At 39.1% G+C, this 20178-nt stretch overlaps 1 protein-coding gene across 4 annotated transcripts in view; it reads right to left on the bottom strand.

The window, feature by feature from the left end:
• Positions 1–8536: 8536 nt before the first annotated feature.
• The window catches only part of LOC131989119 (RNA-binding protein with multiple splicing-like), a 44377-nt gene continuing 32735 nt past the window's right edge, over positions 8537–20178 (bottom strand). For 2 of the 4 annotated variants that reach the window (XR_009395934.1, XR_009395933.1), the window contains exons 7-8: positions 9234–9353; positions 8537–8735 (exon numbers count right to left, since the gene is read on the bottom strand). The gene's annotated coding sequence lies outside the window, so the exon portion shown is untranslated. Of the gene's footprint in view, positions 8736–9232; positions 9354–20178 lie in introns of those variants that run through there. The other 2 variants (XM_059354300.1, XM_059354301.1) reach the window with 2 other exon arrangements.

The raw sequence follows: 20178 nt of genomic DNA, 5'->3' as shown, positions 1-20178 counted from the left end.
GCATTATGATCCCTGCAGTCAGCCATCTAAACCTGGACAGGCCCAGATGACGTTTGGCATCAATCGATGGCAGCTCCCCCACTGAGCCCTGAGTGGCACCTTCTTTCATGGTGCTAGAAACCCGCTGCACACGAGGCTAATCTGGCAGAGGCGGGGCTGCTTTGAACACCACTTTGCCCCTGAATCCACCGCAGGGACTGAAGTCCTCTGAGACCCCTCAGATGCTGTGAGCCTGCAGATCTTAGTGCAGGCAGAAATGGTTGTTGGGCGTCATTTCTTTGTGCTTGCATCTGCAGTCCAAAGTGACGTTCATGCTTTCCATTACTAAATTAGCAATTCTATTAATAACACTGTGTCCAGTCTTTCAGTCAGTACCAGATGTGGTTTGGCAAGACACCAATTCACACCATTTTTGCACAATCCACATGGATACAGTACATTCAGTGTATAAATAAAGGCAACTAAAAACAGCATGCTAAACTTTTTAGCATATTAAAAACACATTTTACAACAAATAAATATTGCTTTTTTTCTCAGATTTTTCTCAAAATTTGACCAACAACACTTCTAAATATATATATATATATATATATATATATATATATATATATATATATATATATATATATATATATTTTATTTTATTTTTATTTTTTTTAAACATTTTTTTTTATGAATCATGGGCAGGTAAATGTATTCAGGTACCACACTCGTGTGTATTTCCATTTTGTGCTATTTCACTACATTTTGGCACAAAATGTATTACACTTTTTACCTTCAATGCTAACTCAAAATTGTGGTCGCAATATTAGCTGACATTTCATAGCGGCATTACAATCGTGCCAATTCAGCACATTGTAGAAGTTAGCAGAAGTAAGGATTAAAAGTTATTACAATGTAAAATTATAAGTTAGTACAACTTACAGTTGAGTTGACAAAAATCTGAATTCAGAGTTGAGCAAACTCAAAACAAAACTTAAAATATTTAGTTTAATTGTCCAACTTAAAATTTTATCGAAGTTTGTTGCCTTGAACTTTTCTTTTTTTGCAGTGTACTTCTTTTAAGTAATTTATTTGAATGTAACTTTCACTACTACTGTAGTACTGATACTTAGTATCTGATTACTCCCAGCACTGATTATGGGGACAGGCTCATGTACTGTACAGGCATCCTGTAATGTGGTTTTAAAAGCATTGGGTGGCGCTGTGGAGCTCTTTATTTCCTGATAGAAAGGGCCTCGGCTGTTCTATGATGTCATACTCAGTCAAGTTATCCTATGACACACACCCTGTTTGCACAGGCAGACACACACACACACACACACACACACACACACACACACACATACACACACCTACATAATTGGATCTCAACTCAAATGATTAAAATAATATCTCTATGTACTTAACTGGAATCAAAGAGGAGACTGAAGCAACATGAAATCAGTGAGAAACAGGAAAGTAGTGGGAGAGTTAGCCTTCAGTGTTTTGATTGCTGTGAGACTGAGGGAGCAGGGGCCCACCCAAGGGAGATGGAAGCTGTGGATGAGTGAGGAGGAGGGAAAATAGTGAGAGGTGGACAGAGAAAAGACTGAGAGTGAGGACGAAGGACAGTAGAGGAAGAAAGCACTCCTGGCCCTCCTCTCCCCCGCTGTGAAATCAAATTCACTGAGTCACTCTGAAGTCGTCAGCTTATCTGAAAGAGTAACGATCACAAAAGACACCAGCAGCGCTGTGGGGAGTGTCGGGGCTTTTGGTTGGGCAATCTTTCCAAGAAGACACAGCCCCCTTTTGGCCAATCACTGTTTAGACAATGACTGTGCAGACCTTTGCAGACATATGCAGGCTGCTGAATGATGAGTCACCAGTTAGTCATACTGGATATTGTATCTGAGCCTTTTCAAATGCCTCGAGACATGGAATTATTCAGGATTCATGCCACTGCACATGCTCAGATGTGACTTTTACCAGCCGTGTGAATCTGGAAGTGTTACTGTGATCACAAGAATGACAACGATGGACACACTGCAGTAAGAAAAGTGAGCAGACTGTGCACTCAGGTCACTTTCTCCTTTGTAATTTAGATGTACAGATGTATTTACAAGGTAAATTGGTAACGCTTTATATTAAGGTCCTTGTAATAACCATTAATTAACAAGTAATAAGGCCCTTGTAAGTCCTTACAAGATGCTTATTAACATTATTGTGTGTTTATAAGCTTATATAAGTGTTAATAATGGCATTACAAACACCCATGACCCACCCATTATGTCTTAGCCATGCCTTTATTAATGTTATTTTGTTTGCTTATTGATATTAAAATATACTTTATTGCTCATCTATGTTGTCTATGTTAACTATAAGTTAACTATGCTTTTTGCAACTACCGGATCTAAAGCGAGAACAATGCCTTATTACTTGTTAATTAATGGTTATTAAGGACCTTATTATAAAGCGTTACCGGTAAATTTAGTATATTCATGTTCTCCGCGGAATAAACTCTTCATGTAGTGTCACCATCGGGGAATACTTTCAGCTTCTTCTACTTTGGTTTTTGTCCAAATGCCTTCAAAAATCTGTTTGTTGTTTTTCGGCAGTTAGCTAAATGCTAGCATGCTAACTCACCAAACCAATATGGTTCACGTGAAAAACTAAAATAAGACTGTAAAGAAGTTGATCTCGCCAGTGTGAGGTCAGTCATTGGTTAGTGGACTTATGTTTTGAAGCCTCAAATTTGGCATTTTGGCCATCTTGTTTTTCTGGAGCCAAAAATGACCTTTTTCCCAGCGGATATTTTGATTTGTCACAGTAGGAGAAGCACAGGTTAGCTGTTAACATTAACGATGGCTCTGTTCCATTAGGTGTCCTAGTAAGCTAACCCAGTGAGCTAGCCTGCACAATACCAGTGCCTCGTGGAATGCAGCAATCATTGATGTTATTAAATCAACAGTTTTCATCCGGTGGGTCACTTTACTTTAGTACAACTGAACACTGAACAAGACATTTTTAAGTGACCGAAATGTATTTTTTATGAACTGAAAAACCACTGTAAAAGGGTCAAAGGTCAGAGGAAAAACAGGGACAACATGGATATGGATTGGTACGCCCCCATCCAGATTAATGGATCTCTGCGGTAACAAGGTAGCCACCCCCTAAATTCTACCCTGATTTATCATCTATTTTACTCTAAATAGGAATATAATTAACAAAATGAACATGCTGCTGTATTGAAGAATAATTAAACTAGTAATTGAGATCATAAACTCTTTAGGAAAATGTTTACTGAGGTGAAGGATCAAGTGACAAGTAGGGTCATTTTCTCATAGATATTTTTACAATTTAACTTCTTTTTGCAGCCACTGGAGTCGCCCCCTGCTGGCCATTAGAAAGAATGCAGATTTAAGGCTTTTCAGAACCAAGAGGCTACATCCACTTCTTTTATACACTCTGCTGTTAACCATAAACCAAAACAAAGGAGTTAGATAAGGAACTTAAAAGAAATGAATGGAAATCAGTCATTGGTTGAATTCCAAAACATATTGCATAAACTTGTGACAAAGGGTCACAAGAAGCCATTGCTTTATTTTATGTGGGCAAAGGTCAAAATCTTTAGGAAGTAGAGCATTAAATAGATAATGGACCCACTGTAAATATGCATACTGTGTGTAACAGTGGTATATGATAGCACAGCATGGTTCCCTGTTACAGTAAGCAGTGGTCAATGTTTTACCACAGTGTGCCAAGCTACACAGTTTATAGTGAAATAAAAACAAAGTACAGACCTTGATGTCAAAGTAAGTGGAGAATATGATTTTTGATTTAACCCTTTATCGGGCGAAGAACCGTATTTGGTAACTTCAGCAGATATATCCAAAATAAAAATATTTCGAGAAAAAAGTTGCAAATTTACTAGATTAAAGTGGCAAATCTACAAGAAAAAAAGTTGCAGATTTAAGAGATTTAAAGTGGCAAATCTTCGCAAAAAAAGTTGCAGATTTACGAGATTTAAAGTGGCATATCTGTGTGGAAAAAAAGTCACAGATTCACAAGAAAGAAGTGGGGGAAAAAAAAAAACTTTTTTCTTGCAGATACACCACTTTAAATCTCATAAATCTGCAACTTTTTTTCTTGTAGATTTGCCACTTTAATCTCGTAAATTTGCAACTCGACTCCATTTTGATATCCACTGAAGTTACCAAATATAGTTCTTCGCCTGATAAAGGGTTGACTGTTGTTTAAAGGTTCAGTGTCGTATAAATACAGACACATTTCATCAAGGACATTTGTCTAGCATGCAGCTGGGAGAGAATGAGTGAAAGGGGACAGAAACACCTCTTTAATGGACTTGTCAAAAGGAGTAACACCATTACAAAGTGTTGCCAGTTGGGCGTATGCATGCAAGCACCCAGATGAAGATGTCCCCTTGCCCGCACGCATGCACACAGGCACACAGGCACTTTATCCCCACTTTACTCCACTCTGACACCCTGTGTAACCCCTCCAGGCGTGGACGAGTGTGTGTCGTGTGAGAAGCTGGTGTGTGCCGCCTGGTGTGAGTGAGCAGACAGAAGAGAGTGGAGACAGCGAAGAGAGAAACTAAATTGGCTGTGGCCTCTGTCTCAGGAGTAGCCAGCCCCTGGGTTGGGTGGGCTATTCTTATAGAGGGCAGTGAGAGGTCTCCAGCTCCCCTGGTACACAAACCACTTTATAGGATCCCACATCATGTTTTGATGGCCTCCTGGGATGGTGGGGGAAGCGTTATCCAATGACAAGTGTGAGAGAAAGGAAGAGGAAATTGAGCTGGTGGATTTCTTTGTGGGTAAAAAAAGAAAAGGCAGCTTCTCAGTGCTGTCAAAATGTCATGATGCAGTTATTCTCCTCAAATATGAAGCCCTTAAACTGGATGGTAAAAAAAAAAGGAATGGTTCTTTTTATTCTTTTTTATCAGTCGATGTATCATGATAATTATATAAGTAAATGCTTTATGTAGCTAGCCACACATTCATTTTGATTGCGCCGTTGATGTCACAAACACACACATTTTCCTGATTTTTTTTCTAAAGTATAAAGCTTTAAGGCCTTTTTTTAGTGTGATTAATTTACAGGTCAATATACAGTCATGTGAAAAAATAGGACACCCTATGAAAGACAAAGACCAGGACTTCTGGAAAATGTTCTTTGGACAGATTTATCTAAAACGTAATTATTTGGACATCAAGAAAAAGGTTGGGAACCACTGGTATAGAGGACATGTTTGGTGTAAACCATATAGAGCATCCCAGGTTAAGAACCTCATACCAGCTGTGGAGCATGGAGGTGGAAGTGTCTTGGTTCATGGATGCTTTGCTGCAGCAGGACCTGGCCCGCAGCCCTGTATCAGAGGGTGTTGGAGGAGCATGTGAGACCAGCTGTAAGAAAAAATTAAAGCTGAAGCGGACCTGGACCCTGCAACATGACATCAACCCAAAACATACCAGTAAATCCACCAGGGACTGGCTGAAAGCTAAGAATGGCTGAGTCAAAGCCCAGATCTTAATCCCACTGAGATGCTGTGGGGTGACTTGATACGGGTTGTACATGCAAGAAACCCCTCAAACATCTTGAGGAGTGGGCCAAACTTTCCTCAGACCGATGTTGGAGACGGCTACAAGCAGCGTCTCACTGAAGTTATTTCAGCCAAAGGGGGTAGGAGTAGCTATTAGAGGGTAGGGGGTCCCAACTTTTTCCTCAGTTTAAATACGCATTTTTGTTGATATCTTTTGTTTAATGAGTAAAACAAGATTCATTTTTGTTGTTTACCTGCAATGAAATCATTTTCTTATTCAAGGATGAATTAAAACAAGATTAGACACCCATATGTGAACACTTCTTAATAAAGAACTGAATATTTAATGGGTGTCCTAATTTTTTCACAGGACTATATATATATATATATTTTTTTTTTTTCACAAGTATTTTCACACAGAATGCAAATATTATGCTGCAAAAAAGCATCTTTTTTCAGTAACAAGATTGATTTTTTTTAAATAAAACTTTTTTTTTTTTTTTACAAACTTTTAAGACACTCAATAAAATAGAAAATTATGTTGAATCCATAATTTTTCTTTGAAAAATTGTCTGGCGCACAAACCTCTTTGAACCTTTTATTCAACAACAGTTGCATTTGCAAACGCTGCTGGTATCATCTATTCATCACGCCGCTCTGTGTAAACACCTTTATACTGGTATTTATTCAAACTCTTCATTTTTAAGTATTTATGAAACAGATATTATATTTGATTACATAATCATTTATGTTTTCGGCTTTATGTTTGTCTGATTGTCAGTTTTGGGTCTCCATGCTACAATATGTGCTCGGTTTAAAACAACAACAACATGAACTTGCAGCACGCCTCATGAGGCACAAAGATGAAATAATGTAATCTTGACAGCTGGGATGACGTCAATCTTTAATGGCAGACGGCCTGAAATGTCTTCATTTAACATTTTCATAAAAACTTCTCATTTTGATCACCTTTTTTTGGTTTCAAACAAACAAACCTCTGCAATTCACTGAAATACAGTTTCTCCTTACAGCGGCTAAGTACATAAATATCAACAGTACTGTATGCATTAAGAAAAAGAAAAGAAGAACACACACATGCCGTGAACATGCACAGAACACACAGGTACGCACATGGTATACTGAAACAAGAAAGGAATAGTTCTCATCGACAAAGGGAGGGATCATCATATTAATTCCTCAGGAACTTCTGTACCGTACTGCTGGAAACACACAAAAAAGATCCATTCGTTCAAAGGTTTTCTCTGAATTTCACAGTGAATTATGTAGGTAAAACAGTATTCATATATCAGATACAAACACAAAAAGAAGCTCTAGAAAATTACCAAATGAATATACAATTAAACTTACAATAATACTTACAATTAATTATATGATGGGCATTTTCTATGAACTTTAAAAACATAATACCCATAAAAACACACACACATACACACACACGCCTTATAAATACTTGTTCTAATAAATTTGGAGCCACACTCGGCTTAAAAAATGTCTGTAAAAGCAAAAACTGCTCCAGAAAATCAGTTGACATGATGTGCATATTATTATTATTATTATTATAATTCATTACAAACACTGACTATATGATTCAATCACTCCGATACGATTGTACACACCATGGCTAAACATTACAGAAGATTGTTTTTCTTACAGTATTTCACTTTTTGATCGTCACATCACGGAAATGTGACTTGGCCTCATCAGAAAAGTACAAGAACGGCTGTTTGTTTTTGTAAGAATGCGACATGAATGAGGATTTTGGCGTCAAAATGTCACCGAAAATGTGATCACTCGATGATATGTCAAACAGCAAAGAAGTTATTGCAGGCCCAGAATACACAAGATTACAAAAGATGATTTTTTTTTTAACACTCCAATCATCACTATGTAAATTGAAAATTTACAAAAGCAGGTTGAATCACGTTGGCTCCCCTAAAAATAGACAAAAGGGACAAATTGCTTAAAGTGAATATCGTTTCAGATGCAGATTGGCTCTTTGGAGTGACACCAAAAGAGACGTGCAGCAAAAATAAAGTCATACTTCAGAAGAAATCAGACTGAGGACTACAAAGCAGTCAAAAACGGAATAATTCCACTAGCCTAGAAAGCTCTCCAGTGTAAAAAAAAATGCCTTTGGTCTTTTGTTTCTCTATACTGTGCTGCTGTCCTCCTGCTACACAATGAAGGAGCAGATTCCTTATTATAGCAGGGCTCAGTTTGCTATGTTTCCACGTCTCTGGGGTCACTCTACCTTCACCAGTGACGGCTGATTACTGTCAAGCGCCTCTTTTACCTCTAACTGAAAAATGATGAGCTGGATCAGGTGTGTTTTTTCCGTAGTTGAACCAAAGCACATCAGACAAAGGACTAATATGTTTGCCTCATCAGGTAAAGACGCCGCACAAAGACACACGTGAGCAAATCCACACAGTATGTAGAAAACGACAAGAGCAAACCCACAGGACTGCTTTGGTTTAGCAGGGCCATTTAACCATTTTATAATGGCACGAAACAGGAAGGGCAAAAAAAAAAAAAAAAAGATAATAAAAAGGTATGAAAGTTCCTCACACATTTTTTAGCACAACATGAACCAATCAAACAGAATCATTTCAAACAGTCTTGATTACAAAAATACTTTTTTGTATTTCTTTAAAATATCTAAAAATGTACAGCATTGTTTTTTTTGTTTTTTTTTGCAAAGTCATGCTTCAACATGTATTTAATAATCATAATAACATTAATATGAATGATATACAGAATAGTAATAATTATAGTCGTATAATAACGTTACCCGGCAGCGCTTTAGCCACACTTCCTTTTGTCTGGCCTTTGCAAAAAGTGGCTGCATAAAACGTGTTTGCACTCCTTCGATGGGGCCGTCTTTACACTTGCATATAGAGAATGCACAGCAAGCGACTTGCCAGCGTTAGACAGGCGGTGCAGTCGACTGGGAAACAAAGGGTGTGTGCCTTTGTCATGCATGCCCGGTACCTTTCATGGAGGTGTCAGAGGAGGTGTAGCCAAAGCACTGCCGGTAAATCTCGAGTATGTAACAGTATAAAAAAGAGTTGGAAGGACTTTGGGGAGGGCGAGGGGGACGAGGGGGGGGCTCGATGTGTGATGGAGGCTGGGGTCTGGTATGTCCTGAGGCCCACGAGGCTGCTGCTGCCTGAGACACAGAGAGGCAAGGAAAAGGGGTGAGGGTTGCCATGGTCACTGCACACGAACCTTGTACACTAATGAAAACACAGGGGATCGAGTGGAACTGTTGCATGACACAAACACACAGCCATAAAATCACACATAAAAGGTGGATACTTACACACACACAGCAACAAAACATGTTTCTTGTTTTCTTGGCAATTTTTCGCCAAGACCACACACACTTTTATCCCACAAATATCTAATTCTGCAATCTGTGGTTCTGTGTTTCCTAAACATTTTCTTTTGAGTGAAACCTGAAACGTACACAGATGAAAGTTGACACGCTGTCAATATGGCTTTGGCAGTGCAATAACATCTCCCCCCAAAAAAATAAAAAAACTGGGCTTTCACAGCCTCTTCCTACAATTCCAGATCAGACAGTGTGCCAGGAGGGAGAGGCGAAGTGAGATTTACACCTTTTGTCCTCGCCTGTTGGGATCAATGGTCAGAGCCATAAACTCACCGACGGTACGCTGCTCCGTGAGCCAGAGTCGGGTCAGTCCTCCTGCTTTCTAATTGGACACGAGAGGCAATCAGCAACGCCCGTCACAGCCGGCCACGGCCACCATCACACATCAGGAACCTGAGGACACCAACGAGGAAGAGTTTTACTCTAGTGAACGAGCTTTCTGCTGAGGCTGTGACCAGCTATTGAATCAACACAGTTCTTTTATTGTGTCTAACCATTATATATTCATGATTTTTATCTGTTATGTGGTGTTGTTTTTGAATTCTATAAAGCTCTGAGCACGACAACCCATCGGCAAATTTGAAAGGCATCTATTTTTTTAAAGAAATTTCCCACATAAATAAAAAACACAATTTATGAGAAACTGCAAAAACTGAAATTATTTTGAAAATTACTACTCAAGTGAACAAGCTTTCTGCTGAGGCTGTGACCAGCTGTTGAATCAACATTTCTTTTATTGTGTCTAACCATTAGGGGTGTGCCATATCGTATCGTTCACGATAATATCGGTATATTTTTTTATGGTTAAAAAAATGCATATCATGATATTGGCAACATTCCTACTTCTTGATGTAGCGGCGTAAGGCTAACAATTAAAGTTGTTTTAATCACAAAAAGCTACTTACTCTCTGTCGCTAAACACATACAGCTTTCAAAATAAGAGCACAGTGTGTTAACAGAATCCACCACAGAACTTACAAGAAGACTGTCAAAATAAGATGCCTTAAATAAAACACAGAAGAACCTTTATTCTCCTTTACAAAATGTCATTAAAATATGCCCCCGAAACCCCTAAATAGTTATTTTTTATTATTTGCTCATACTCAAGAGTCAAGAGTAATTTTTTTTGTATTTGGCAATTGTTGAGATTTGCACTTCACACTACATTTTAGATTTTTATTTATTTATACAGACTTAAAAAAAAAATATTTTCAATATCTTTTTAAGTATTTCGTAATATCGTCAAGAATATTGTTATCGCAAAAATAGCCTGAAATATTGTGATATTCTTTTAGGGCCATATCGCCCAGCCCTACTAACCATTATATATTCAAGATTTTTATCTGTTATGTGGTGTTGTTTTTGAATTCTTTAAAGCTCTGAGCACGACAACCCATCGGCAAATTTGAAAGGCATCTATTTTTTTAAAGAAATTTCCCACATAAATAAAAACACAATTTATGAGAAACTGTAAAAACTGAAATTATTGTGAAAATTTTTGACAGTCCAAAAACAAATCATGTGTGATGAATGCTCATGCCAGGAAAAGTGAATAAATCTTATATTTAATCTTATTTAATGAACAGATCCTGTAAAAAAAAACCCATTAAATTCTGCACTCCTCGGTGCAACTGTGAAGCCATGAAGGACTCGTTAGAAAAATTAATTAAATCTTCAGCTGAACTCAGACTGTTTACACAGAGCAGAGTGGAGAAGACAAGAGAGGCTGTAAGTAGAGGTTTTAAAAATGTAAATAGCAAGTTTAGGATTCCAGTTTTGGTAAAATACATTATTCATGATTTATGGCATTATAACTGTATTATATTGCACAAAAGATGATGATTGAGTCCCCCCTGCATCTAGCCATGATTGTGCTGTTTCCGGTGAAAAACAAGGCCAGGGTGAGTAAAATGTAACTGGAGCACACACAAAAAAAACGCCCTGAAACTGTTTGGGGTCAAGCTGCGATAAGTATAGCTTTAAAGGGATACTCCAATTTAATACTGCACTTCCTTATAATTTGAGGACCCAAGAGAGAGAAACAAAGATTGGAGGAGCAGAGGCAGTGATTTAATGTTTTTTAGTCATCCACATGGGTCAAGCTCCATAAACAGCAGATCCTACACTTCCCATAATGCAACTCCAGCTTTCATTAGATGCTCTCTGTCTGGTAAAAGTGTTTTCACTTCACATCCCCAGTTTGTATTGCAGCCTTTAAAAGTGTACTCTTCAAGCACACACACCAAGCTTAATGAAGTGCCGTCTCCAAAGTCATTCAGTCAGACTCAACAGAGCTCCTCCAGAGCAGAACACACACAGCTACTTTCTCAGGATGAGTAGCAAACGCTTTAACCAGTAAACCGATTACCACAAGTAAAATCAGCAGACTACGCCATAAAAAAAACAGACAGTTTTGCAAAATCTTTCAAGCTCAAAGTCCAGCTGTGACAAACAGGATGTCAGCTGACAACAGCCTTAAATACTTATGTTGAACTTCTGCTTAACAGCCATATCTCCCTTGATCCCTTTTGCACCACAGCCCCACTAGCCGCCCCACCAGCAGCCCGAAGAGAAAGGTTAACACTGCGACCCCTCACCCACCCCCAGATGTACCACCAGAAATAGACATGTGTTGGAGACCGTGGTAACTCTGGTTCGGGGGGGAAGAGGGACTCCTTGGAACAATAAACAATTAGAAAACCAAACATGACCTTAACAGAAAGCAAGAGAGAGGCGGACTGTTGCAGGCAAAGAAGAAAGCTGTGTTGGGAACGGCTCCCTGTTCAGAGAACAGTGAGTTTTGGAGGGCCACGGCTGGCCTAGCTAATGCCCTGTTGCGCGTTCAATCAAGGATGAGGGAATCGATGCGCTGTACAGCCGCTTGGCTAAGCTGATGCGACGCATACTTCCAGACCACCCTATTTGTTCTGGCTGAGACGCCAAGGTTAAAGATTGGGTTGATCATTGAACATGTCTGTGTGGATTAGGGAAAGGTTTAGTGATTTGCGGGCTTAATGTGTTACATCCAATAACTGGGCCCGGGCGCATAACGTGAGATAGGTAAACAAGTAGTGTTGGAGAATGTGGGAGGTGACTGGGTGTCTCATGAATGTGTGCACTGTTTCCTTTTTTAGTAATTTTGTCAGCTAGGCTTCATGTAGCAAATGTTCCTGTCTGGGTTATCAGTGATCATTGATCTCATGCTGCACATGAAGAGAGAGAAGACTTGTTCAAATTCACACAACAACATTTGACAGTGCTTTGCTCTAGCTCTCTCCGCCGCCTGTTAAAGCAGCACAAACTAGTTCAACCCATTGACTGAAAACCACTTATAGCACACTTAACTGTTCTGCAAACAACACTGCTGTGTTTTAGAAAGCTGAATGTATTTTTGCTCCCATTCTGGCATCACTGGTTACCATTCATCTCTATACGATCTAAGAATCCATTTGCACACTCCTGAACTGTGTTATCCACCACAGTCGACCTCTGTTAATTACCATCAAAACTGGAGGCCATTTGATAAACTTGCATGGTTGAAATTGGAGCGACCGATGTCAATTTTATTGGCCAATATTGGTCTATCACAGAATATCGGCATATATGTTGTCTGATACGCAGATATCAATACAAACTTTGTACGTTTTGCTGCGAGTTGCTGAGTGTTTGTCATCAAATATAATGGCAGAAGATGTAACTCGGCTTGTGGTGTTTAAAATGCCCCAAAAAAACCCATGTATGAAAACACAAGAACAATGACTCTTTCCTGAAAACATGACCGACATTACTCCACATTACTCAAGATAATCCACAGACAGTGTAAGAAGTTTCATGTATAAAGGAAACAGTTCCTGCCAACAACAACTTCTGTGGATTATCTTGAGTAAACAGGTCATGATTTCTTAAGAGACATTAAATGTTTTACATGTTTTTGGGGGACTTTGAGTCATTCTGAAACTTGCACCAGAACAATCAAGATTGATTAATAGCACCACAGGTAATTGAAAAAAAAGTATGTTTTTGATATTTTGGGGGTACTGTCCCTTTAAGAAACCAGCCTATCTGAATAGCATTATATAGTTATTTCAGTGCAAAGAAAGAAAAATTAAAAAATCACTTTTTTGTAATAAGAGAATCTCCCTGTTATCAAAACACAGCCCACATCGGTCGGGCTCAGATTTATATTATCAGCCAATTTCTCAAACACTTTTATGGTTCTTTAAGATGTCTACCTGTGCAGTATGGCCATGAAAAAGATCTCCCGTCTGAAGCCCCTTTAATCCGGAGAAAAGCCTTTAGGCCCTGGCTGTGTTTCTCACATACCAGCAATAGCTGCTGGAGCTGGGTGGTGATGAATGCAGCTGCTGACATGTATCTAGCTCCTGAGAGCCGGTGCAGGGACGAGGCCACACTGTAGCTACACTGTATATGTGTGTGTTGTGTGTGTCAGTAGGGGGTGAAGAATAAAGTCCCACTTCCTTATTAGAAGGGGCCCCAGCTGGCCCTCAGTTCTCCAGTGGGAGTTAGTCCAACGTTGCACAGGAACCATTGGTTTTGTCGGGCTATTGGCCAAAAAGCTCCTCAGGGCATGAAGCCAGACTACACACACACATATTTGTCTCTCCCAGGCTCACATAAACAAGCATGCATGACACACACACACACACACACACACACACTACAGTCCCCCACCATGTCTTGTCAGATGGAAAATCCGGATTACCTTTCCCTCCAGTTCACTAGGCATTAATGTCCACTATTAGGTTGTCTTTGGATCTAGCTCTGTGCCGAGGCATGAATGTCAAATATAATTCTGCTTCACAAACATTCAGATGAGTGACCAGCCTGAGCCCCCAGAGGTATTACAATAACAAAAACGTACAATGTAACATGTTTTTAAAGAGTCAGCAGTGCGAAGCTACACGTTCCAACTCGCATGAAGTGACGCTGCTGTAAATAAACATTTCAAAATGGCGTTTACTCTGGCGGGCCGGATGCCAGGTGATTAGGACAATTCATTACAAGTGATGACTAAAGACCCCTGGACACTTCCTCACTTTCAGCTGTTCACACGTGCAAGTCTCCCACGATTAGACTCCCTAAGGCGAGCCACATAGCCGTTTGTCAGATGCCGAGACAACTACTGACCGACCACAAGCCTCTCAGGACTGTGGAGCTCTTTGTCAAGGTTTGTTGTCACCAGACGCCTTCAGCATGAGTAACAATTCACAAACTCTTTTTTCAATGCACATGACAGATCAATAGCAGACAGATTGTACAATAGTGGTGCAACGCAGACGGCTTCTCTCTGTACCCTCGGTTCAAGTTTATTCTTGTTGTCTTGCAGCTAAAATTGTTTTCAAAGTGTTTCACAAGAGCTGTGCTTAGCAGATTGCATTGCACAAATAAGTAACACTCTCATCACAGCCCACATCAAGACATCAAGTAACTGTGTTTTTAACGTGACCATTGAACAGACAAGAAGGGCCAAAAAACACAAGCTGTTTGTTTGCAAAGCTGCAAAATGTCAGGGACAGACTGAGCAGCAAGGCTAACGCAACACTGACAGCTGAGTGAAGGAAATGACCAGCATTTCTTTTTTAATTATGGTTTCCATAAAGATACAGTGAACCATGAGTACCATTACATTTGACTAAACAAATACTTAGGAGATATGTTTCACAGTGCAATTAAACTAGATTACATGTCACACTCTTGTGCAAAGTAATTTACATTAAATGGTCATGCTGACGCAAACTGGAAATAAAACCATCTACTGTGGACCAATCTCTTAAAGGAACAGTGTGTGAGATTATGCTTTCATTAGTGTACAATCACCTGAAGAACAATCATTGTGTTTTCATGAGCCTTTCAGAAATACACAGGGAGCAGGTCCTCTTACAAAGAGTCACACACAGTGCTATGTTGTTCTTCCATTCTTCTGGCTCTGGAGGCCTTTTGTGTTTCGACCAAGCCTCCAGGAACAGCAGTGAGCATTGAAGCCAATTAGTCATAAGCAGTGTTTCCATTACAATCAAATTGAATTCTGAAGTGAAATTTTGAAATGTTGCATTAAAGAAAATGCGAATTAGGGACGTTTCCATCAACTGGTTTAGAGCAAATAAACAAAGCTGCATGAACATACTTTGGTCAGAAGAGGGCAGTGTAATGTGTTGCTGTAGGCTAATCTGTCAGTAAACAGTAGAAGAAGAAGAGATTGAGCAAGAGAGAAAAAATAATAATAAACTTGTTGCTAATGGGACAACTTTGGCCTACCATGAGAGAAAATATATCTTCAGGAATTAGATTTAATTGGGCAAGTTATAATTGTTCTTTCATATCATAGTGGAAACAGCTGATCAGTCATGTGAGTTAAAGGTTTGCTATGTCAGAACTCATTCGGAAACAGCATTTCCATCTCCTACTAAGTGCATTAACTTTTTTTTCGTAAAAAGACAAAAAAAAAAACTAAATCGAGCGTAAAAATGTATATGCCAATTTTCAAAAGTTTTATCATTTGTGGTGTTTCCATCAAGCTTTTATCATACAAATCTTTAAAATGTGCATCCAAATTCATTGATGGAAATGCGACTACAGTAGCCAAACTGTGTAATTAAAACTTCCAGGTCTGTCACCCTAAACCAACCAAAATTACTTTTTTTTTTTACCCCCACAGTGAAACTGTGAAGAATTTGTTAGTATATCAACTTGACAGTGCAAACACTAAAATATCCTTCATTTAAAACATTGTCCTACAAGTTCACTAATAGCCAACTCCACATAAGAGGAGGTCTCACTCTACTTCAAACTGCAACCTTTTTTTTTTTTTTTTTACCTTCTTCAGTAAGATTGAGTTTGAGCATACTTCAGTGAACTACACATATTATGCAACTGTCTCTGTTTTGGAAAGTGGTCCATCTTTTTATACATCCATACATCTAACAAGATAACTGCCTCCAAAACAATATAATCAAGATAATTGGAATAACTTTGTTGCTCCCACAACATTAAAATAAAGCAACATCTCTTTCCAGAAACAGTGTCCACATTATTCTGGATGGTTCTGACGTCAACGTGGATTATTTTCCAATGGACTATTTCTTTTTTTAAAAGCAGTTTGAGAGATAACTGTTCACGGTGAGTGGTGTGGTTTTCCAGAGTAACGTGAAGCTGCTGACTTATCCATGTGAAAGGTTCGATGTTATGACTATGACCAACAAAAATTCTTTCACCTCAGCTGTACTGGGAAGTCAGCGGAGTCAGAAATTATAGATATATTAAAACCTGGATAACTAAACCAGAAACAGCTTGAAAAGTGAGAACAATAATCTCTTTTTTGTGCTGAACTTTTCTGTTTATGTGTTTGCCTGTGAGAGGCCTTATGTTTGGGCATGTACGCTGCTCACTACATAATTTGAGTGTGTTGCATATGTGTATATCTGCTGCAGCGGCTTGTAATTATCACAAAATTCTGACTGGATGTCTAAGCTTCACTTCACCCTCCACAGAGAGCCGGATGTGGGGATGTTGTTGTTTCATTGAGGGGCTAATATCCACTGGGGCAGCCTGACCGGCCAAATGACTTCCTCCTGGTTTGATAGACGAGTAATTATTTCCTCAAAGCCCCTCCCTCCTCCACTCCCTTCCTCCTTTACCCCCCTGACAGAGGCCGAATCCCCAAAACATCAAATTACTCAAACAGATTTTTCCTCATGCAGCATGTTTCAGCCTTTGGAAATAGATAAGTCAGCTATGATGCAGGGTTACCAGAGGACAGTGCGGGACTAGCACCAATCAACAGCTTGATGAATGTTAGCCTCCATGCTACCACCCACTCCCCACGCGCTCCCTAAGGGGTCGGGAGAACATGTTTCTTCCTGTCCCGAGACGGTTGAGGGAGGTTAGTGGTGACAGTGGGACTGGCGCCGAGTGCAAACACACACACACACACACACATGCGCGCACACACACAGCCAGACACAGTCAGCCAACACAGATACACAGGCTAGCAGGGGGATTTGTTGTGCTTTGTGGTTTTGTTTTTCTACAAGCACAACAGCGTTCAGTTTGTCTAAATCAGAGAGCGAGGCACATGTGCTGTTAGCTCATACATGGTTACAGTCCAGCACTTATTACAATCACACTGATGTGTGCACTAAGATTACCACACAGGCTGATTATTGACAATTTTATGATGATACATTTAGTTGATTTTAAAAAAGCACTTCTTGATTGATAATGCACCCATAGGGGGTTGGCACAAAGTGATATTTGACCTAATACCAATGGAATATCTAACAACACAGATTTAAATGTGAGATGGATGACTTTTTAAAGATCTGGGTCTTTAAATACGCTGGTAAACGACTCACAACTAGTGTATTAAAAGGGATGATAGATGGCAATGAGGGAAACAGGCTAACTGATGTTTTGGGGTTATAAGGCAGGACATTGATTTACTTATAATTATTGTTTTAAATTATCAAAAAAATTTAGCATTTTTTTCTCAAAATGGAAATTGAGATTTTTGAATTTTTTTTTAATTTTTTTAACGACTCTTCACTTCTTTCCAGGTGTGTATTTGCTACATCACTGTCAATCATAATGGGACAGAGCATTTTCATTGTATTGTAATTGGATATTTGTTTTCTGTGGCCACAGTGTGTTGTTTGTTGTTTTTGTCTATGTTGGAAAATGCAATATAAAAAAAAAAAAAAAAGCACTTCTTTAAAACTCTATGTCTTCACTCTCCCATCCACACACTATCTGATTACACGTCATGAGTAATAGCCGATCAACATAACTGAAGGCTGAAGTCAAAGCGTGTTTCAACAAGGCAGGAGATGTTACCAAAGTTGCGATTAACATCACAATCTCAAAGAAGGTTTTTGTATCATGTCTTCACTTCAGTCCATACTCACACGCTCCTTCATCTCCCTCCAGTCCCTCTCCTCTCCTTCTCCACACTTTCACACCTGCACTGCAGCCCTGGACTTATCTCTATGGACATTAGCCTGAGGAGCTGTATGTGAGAACGCAAATGTCTGAATCACTTGGACCGGACATTACTCCGCCAACTCCTGAGCACAACTTGGATGTAGTGACTGTTTGAGCCTGTGTGTGAATTGAGCAGTCACAATCCGGAGAATTCACAGCGAGCTATAAGGTTTGTATCATGGAACTGGCGCGAAAACAAATATCTAAGAATGAAGAAGAAGGGTTGCTTGCATGAAGATGTAAAAAAATCACAGAAATCATCAAACAAAATTAAGGAATGGCAAAAAACCAAATTAGAAACCATTGACATGACTATGGTGCTCCTGCATGCTCTACCCTATATGTGTGACAAGGCATCTCCAGTCAATGTCTGGACCTGATACTTATTGTTGGGACGTCATATTACAACACGGCTTCTCTTTCTCTCTCTCAACCCCACCACATACTCTCACTCCCTCTAAAAGTCTAAAAGTGCACTAAAAGTTCTTTATTGCAACATTTCTTTAAACAAATGCTATAAAGGCATTTCAAGTTTTGTGGTAAAGTTTGTGCCATGTTTAGCTCTTATATCATCTATACTGGCTGCACATATTACACTGCAAAAAAAGAAAAGTTGGGTGAACTAAAAATTTCAAGGCAACAAACTTTTAAGTTGGACAATTAAACTGAATATTTTAAGTTTTGTTTTTGAGTTTGCTCAACTCTCTGGCACGATTGTAGCGCCGCTATGAAATGTCAGCTAATGTTGTGACCACAATTTTGAGTTAGCATTGATACGCTAATGGCTACTCTTGTAGCTTTAACAAGCAGCGCCGCTAGCATCAGTTAGCCGCTAGCATCAGTTAGCCGCTAGCTTCAGTTAGCCGCTAGCATTAGTTAGCTGCTAGCTTTCCCTAACGACCGAATTTCACAACAAAGAAATAAGAGTTAGCAGAACTATTGTCCCTTGTTGTGAACCCCAACTTAAAGATATAAGTAACAACAACTCACAAACTTGTTTTTGAGCAGACAACTGGCTTCCTTTGTTGTGCAAACTTACATTATTGCCCTTAGTTTTACCAAATTAAATCACTGTTTTAGGCCAAAAAAGTTGGCTTTTTTGCAGTGTAGTTCTTGCTCTCCTCGGTTACTAATAATCAGTATTGGCCCTGAGAAAACCATTTTGGTCGATCCCCACTGTGTAATGTCTGCAGCTCCACTAAAATTAATTCATCTGCAATTTATTTCAAATAAAGCCCCGTGCTAATCATTTTTTAATAAAGATTCATAAAAACGGCCCTTCCGGCAGTACCCAGGTACCTCAGCAGTTCATGGTGCATATTCCACATTTACGACCTTTTGGAGCATCACATCCTTCGTCTCTTTCTGTCTTTATAATTCTCCACTGTGTACTTTTGTCATAATGCGGAAATGCCAAAAAACGTTTTTAAATTAAAAAATATATTTCACCCTGCCAGGGTTTGACAAAATGACAAACAGGTCATAATATCCGCTGTACAGTAGCAACAATATTATAGGACAATATTCAGTGCATTCTTTTTATGGCGATGTTAGAGCGTGTGCACAATGATTCACTTTCCCTCACATACAAGTGTAATAAATATCAGGCATCCTTTCTGTGGAACCAATAAGTTCCCTCTGATCCTCCATCAGCACGGAGACTCTTGAAGGTGGTTTTGAAATCTCAGAGAATCATAATCAGATAATTAGAAGTGGTGGGAGAATGTTTCATATTCTCTGTTAAAACTGCACCTAATGAATGATGGATAACATAATGATAAAGGGGTTGCCTGTAGTGAAGAACACACAGAGAACAAATACGCCTCAGCTCTGCAGAGCATTTCAGCAACTTTGTTGGTTTTGCAGCCTGCAAAATTACTGTTCATCCCCCCACGTTCATCAATGTTATTTCCAGACATGGTAAGTAGATGTTTGCAGCAAAAAACATTCAAATAGACCTGCTGCACATTGCCTGTCCAGCACCAAATGGTAAAAACAATCACCAACTGCAGGAATGAGTCTGAAAACTTCTTTTCCGGTTCCCGGAAGTAAATATGGTTTTTTAAAATGGGTTTTGGCCTGAAATGAGGTCTGTGGTTAACATGTGCTTAAGAGAATTTGGTTTAGGTTTTGTTTTATAATGTGAAATACGGCAGTAATAAACCAAATGTATTTACTATTTAAAAGTAAAAGATTAAAAAGATTATCTTGCTATTATTTT

This window comes from Centropristis striata, chromosome 17 (genome assembly GCF_030273125.1).
Source record: "Centropristis striata isolate RG_2023a ecotype Rhode Island chromosome 17, C.striata_1.0, whole genome shotgun sequence".
NCBI classification, from domain to species: Eukaryota; Metazoa; Chordata; class Actinopteri; order Perciformes; family Serranidae; genus Centropristis; species Centropristis striata.
This window is presented reverse-complemented; position numbering and strand designations above follow the sequence as displayed.